The sequence below is a fragment of the Hyperolius riggenbachi genome, chromosome 1, assembly GCF_040937935.1.
Source record: "Hyperolius riggenbachi isolate aHypRig1 chromosome 1, aHypRig1.pri, whole genome shotgun sequence".
Taxonomy (NCBI): Eukaryota; Metazoa; Chordata; class Amphibia; order Anura; family Hyperoliidae; genus Hyperolius; species Hyperolius riggenbachi.
The window spans coordinates 663,480,089-663,485,479 of NC_090646.1; positions in this window are offsets into that span (position 1 = coordinate 663,480,089).

Sequence of the window (5,391 nt, forward strand, 5' to 3'; positions counted from 1 at the left end):
TTGTTGCTTTATGGTTCTCATGAACTCTGTTTACTCTTTTTGGTAGATTGGAGTTAAACTTCTCTCCCCTACCTCAGTACTATCCTCAGTACTTACCTGTTTAAAATATGCTCCCGCGGACTTCACCTTTGGAAGCTCTCACCTCATTGCAAGCTCTCTCCACATCCCCCCTTCTGTACATGCGTGGCCGTCGCATGCACAGAGTACGGATGCCACACACCTGTTGCTGCTTTGCAGGTGAGCCTGCAATGCTTTTGCTCATTTTCGCATTGACTTACCTAGAACTTCATCGATCGCAGCCCTCTCTGCTCGACGTCCTGTTTAGTGCACCCTCTGACCAATGTTTGCCGTGCTACTACCCCCAGACTACAAAAAAAAATGGCTGCCTCCCTGTAGGAAGGAGCACTTTGCACTTAAACTACACAGGGTGCAAGGCTAAGCATTCCAGCGTCATATGCCTGTATGCAGATCCCTGAATGCCCACTTGGTAGGTAGTCATATGGCAAACCTGTACTGATACACTGTCACTCTGGAAATGGCAATTCCTTCACCTTTATAATTGCCCTATGAACTGCTGCCAGTTCTGTTCTTTGTGCTACACTTGGTAGGAGCTGGAAAAAAATATTTGACCAATCAGTGGACGAGAAAACGCACAAACAGCCCCAGCCCAGCATTGACCTCTTAGTCAAGCTCTGGCTCTGTCCACGACAAAAACCGGAAAAAACTTTACCGCTCTGCAGCCGCGGCGACAGATACCTGGATTGGTCAACTCCCTTTTTTTCCAACTCCGGCACCCCCTGATGCACTGTCCCCCCTTTTAGTCTCGTGGGAACTCATGCTGCACCACCCGTTAAGGTGCCTCACTTAAAGGAATAATCCCATAAGCAACCCAGTACAGATACCCCCCCTGATCCGCTCTTGCAAATCACTCCCTGGGAAATATCTGACTTCTACGTGTCTCCATGCCCCTGGCTAGGAAACACTTCCTTATCCGTGACCATGCAACCTGCTTGGCTCACGTATGCGGACACTCCCTGTGCCCAGACTTCTTTTGAGGAAATCATCTGGAAGCCGAGATACTCAGTGGAATCTCTCTGTCCCCACTCTGGACCCTCCCTCTCACCAGCTGCCTCCGTGCACGGCGCTGTGTGCACAGCTGTGACGTGGGACGTGGGATTCCCCCCTAGCACATTCTCCCCCCTGCCATTGGGGCGTGCCTATCAGTGGGCGCTTCCCGCCCCCTCCCCTCCTAATACATCATGAAGGTGGGAGTGGCTTTCTCAAACCTCCGACTCCATTTTGAGTCATGGCATGCCAGCAAAGATGGCTGCTATGTACACCCCCATAGCAACCTCTCAATCCTATACACTTATAGAAAAGAAAGATACATGCACACTATACATTTCAGCATATATAGACATTTCAGCATATGGATCACTTGGATGCCTGCAAAAAAAAAACACATACAAGACAAATAGCACAGCAGTTTGTGAAGTGTCTAATCTCCTCCTCAGACAAACTAAAATCATTTTGGACATACAGACGGAGAAAAAAAACATGCACTCAACCCCGTGCACTCAAACCTACGCTCTGCGATCCGTGAATATAAAAAAACACATGACACTGAACTGAAACCAGCTCTACTAGAAGTCCTGTACAGCTCTCTAAACTCCGCTGTCCACTGACAACTAACTAGCCTCGCAGCCCAGAAACATAACAAAAAACACACAAACAATTAATACAGCTGGCCTCTCTAGCTTCTCTCTCTCCAGTCCTCTCTCCCACCCCTCTATTAACTGAAACCTGCCGACTGGCGCGGGGGCTCACACACCTCTGGCATCCCTCCCAGCCTCTCGCTGTGAAACAAGGGAGAGAGAAAAAAAAACCTGAAACTGCATGCAGCTGCCACTAGCATAACACAAGAGAAAAACGAAAGGAAAACAGCGATGAAAAAAAAACACAGTCAGGAAAAACAGCAAGGGAAAACTATGTACACTGCTCACACTGACACCGCAGCAGCTACTGCCCGTCTTGTCAGCCCCCCTCTCCCTAAAAACCCACGGGAGGGAGAGAAAAATCTGCAGCTGCACATAACATGCAAAATACATTAGCAACTCCAAATACAATACATCACTGTACAACCCAAATAAACAAAACTTTTATACTTGCCAGTTCCTTGAGACGTTCTCCACGAATGACCGTTCGTGGCAGCATTGGTCAAGTTTTGCTCACAAAGTTATGGACCCCCTCGGGCTACTGATTCCTCTGCTCAGCAGATCGATTCCACTACGGCACTTGCCAAAGCCACCGCCGGGAAAGCCCACGGTCTGTATTTTGGCATTAGGCATGTGTACATCACACCTATATTATTCAGTCCACGAGCCTTCGCCGCTGTAATTACTCGAACATCATTCCGTGCGCACGGCTTCCTCGCAGCCTGGCAGCACCACTTATCTCTTCTCGATAAGTTTCCAGCGAGCGTCTCAGCGTCTCCTCCGCTTGTTACTGTGACAGTCCTGGAAAAACTAGATAACAGACTGACATCTGGCCCGGTCCTTGCCTGCCTTTTCTGCTAGACAGCGCTGGGTTCACGGCACCACTGTTATAAATCACCTTTTGCTCCGGCACCAGCAAACTCATCAGCAAGAGTTGCAAACATGACTCATCACAGCAAGCAGGAGATAGACTTTCTTAGGCGTCTTCAAAGTTTGATGGAGTTTATTAAGTACACAGATATACAGATACTCATCTCTACATGTCGTTACATCTTAGCGAAGCCATCGTTCTTTTGCGTTACAAGCTCTTGACTAACCTTCCTCCTGAATGTTAGTCAGGTTATCTTCTTTCTATACTAAGTTGCGTCTAAACTACATATATATATATACAGCATACAAGATACACCAACGAGACATAAATAAATATATATAAGTAAAGGGTTTTAGCCAGTAGATAGAAAGCAAGAGTGCCCTCCGTTGGCAACTCATGACCTTTAATACTGACCAGGAAAGAGTTAACTGTGTCATCATCTGAACCCTCCACCTAAACCTAGGATTGGTTCAGATCCCTTGTGATGTCATGATCCACACCTACTCGATTAATATTATATGAGCCCCCTTGCTCCAGTTGCAGGAATGTGCTGTTTTATAAATATGGCCTATGTTGATTGTTCCCGTAGTCCATTTGTCTGGGGCAGTGTAGGCCTAAGACCTTGGACTAGGAACATCTTCTCAGTATCTGCTTGTATCATCTGCTTCAAGCAGACACTGAGATGCTTCTGCCTGCATCACGAAAACCTCTATTTAAAGGTATACTCTGCGAACAAGCCTTTCACCTAAAACTCAGTCCAGATAACTGAGGCCTACTTAAATTATAACACAAACCTGCGAAACGCGTTGCATATTTGGAGTTCATAAATAAAATATATTGACTGTCTGTACTACAGTCGTTGTGTGTCTACTTGGAGGAGGTAAGTCCACCACTACCCCCTCTATTTACCAAGAATTTGGTTTTTAAGCTCATTTAGCTTCCTTTTATCCTCTTGGCGCCTCTGTTCTCCTGCATAATCTGACATTCCAGGGTCAACTGAAACAAGTTCTAATGATAAAAGGCTTTAATACTATATCCTACCTAATAAAACCTAACTGTCCCTGCATCCTTTGTCTCTGTGTGTGTGTCCATGCTTTTTTGGTACTGCGCATGCGCGCAGCACGGACAGCCGTTGGGACAGGAGGACGGGCCAGGGAGCCGGGACGGGGGTGTGCGTGGTGGACGGGTGCACGCGCATGCGCACTAACATGCAGCGGTATCACTTACCTAGAGCCCGTTTTTAAATGGGCTTAGGTAAACTAGTAATACTATACTAAAACAATATTAATGAACCCATCATTACATGTAATTATTATAATGCACCTTACCCGAGTTAAAAAAAAAAGCATGCGGAGGCATACTGTACATGGGTAGGATGGCCACGGCATCGGGAGCGGGATCAAAGGACACATGCGGCCAGGGCTGCGCAGACGCACTGGCCCAGTGACTGGCCAATCCTCGAAAACAAAACTGGCTGACTGCGGGGGACCGGAGGATCACTTTATCCCAGCCCGGGCACAGGTCGCCAGCAGGGGGCTGGTGGGAGCTCCAGGTAAGTGAAACTTTTTTTTTTTTTTACTCTGTTAAGGTTCACTTTAATATTAATCAAATAAAAGTGAAGAAATACCATAATGATATATGAATAAGATCTGGGTTTGAGACCCTTTCTGGCATAAATATACAGATGTGATTATTTTCTGCAACTTCTAGATGTGATTATCATTGTTTCATCTTTCTTTGTGTTTCTGTTTATTTTTGTTTGTTAATAAGCTTGTGACATTGAAGCAAAAAAAAATATATATGACATAATGAATTGGTTGTGTAGTACAGATAATTACTAGAACATTAGTAGCAGAGAAAATATTATCATATTTTTATTTTCAGTTAATATTGTTTTTTTTTTTTCATAACATTGCATCGTACTCTAATATTTGCAGTTTACACATTACACTCAGCATTCTAAATGATTTCACAGAGCAGGCTAGTGAACTTTTGATCTTTCATCTGTAGAAAAAAATATATAGTGACAGACACTTGAGATAATAAGGCATTGTGATGCATTTCTGTGAAGGATTGCGGAATAGCCGCCGCGTGCTCTGACGGCGTGGCGGCTAGTTCCGCGTTCAGCCCGGCAGTTTCCGCGCGGCGACATGTGTCTGATGTGGTGCAGCCTTCCTGTGCACATAGGCTGAGAAATACACGCGCGCGCGGAGAGGCAGAAGCTTTATGGGAAGCAGAGAGGGATCAGCTGACTCCCTTGGTCAGCTGATCTCAGGATGTACGCTGGTTGGCTGGAGGGGACTGGGTGGCGCTGATCTGCGCTGCACTATATAACCGCTTGTCCCTCAGTCTCACGCTGTCTGCCGTTGCGAATGCTATATGTGTTAGCACACAGACCTCAGTCAGATCCCACAGTGTGTTGGAACCAGGAGGACCTGGGAATTCACACTGAGCTAGATTACTCTCGTATTACTGTGTTATGCTTTAGACTAGTCCCGGGGTGTTGTGACTACGGACCTCACACCCAAGCCTAGGATACTGTGTCATTGCTATGTTATGCTCTAGACTAGTTCCAGGGTGTTGTGACTACGGACCTCACACCCAAGCCTAGGATACTGTGTCATTGCTATGTTATGCTCTAGACTAGTTCCAGGGTGTTGTGACTACGGACCTCACACCTAAGCCTAGGATTACTGTATCATTGCTATGTTATGCTGTAGACTAGTCCCAGGGTGTTGTGACTACGGACCTCACACCCAAGCCTAGGATACTGTGTCAGTGCTATGTTATGCTCTAGACTAGTTC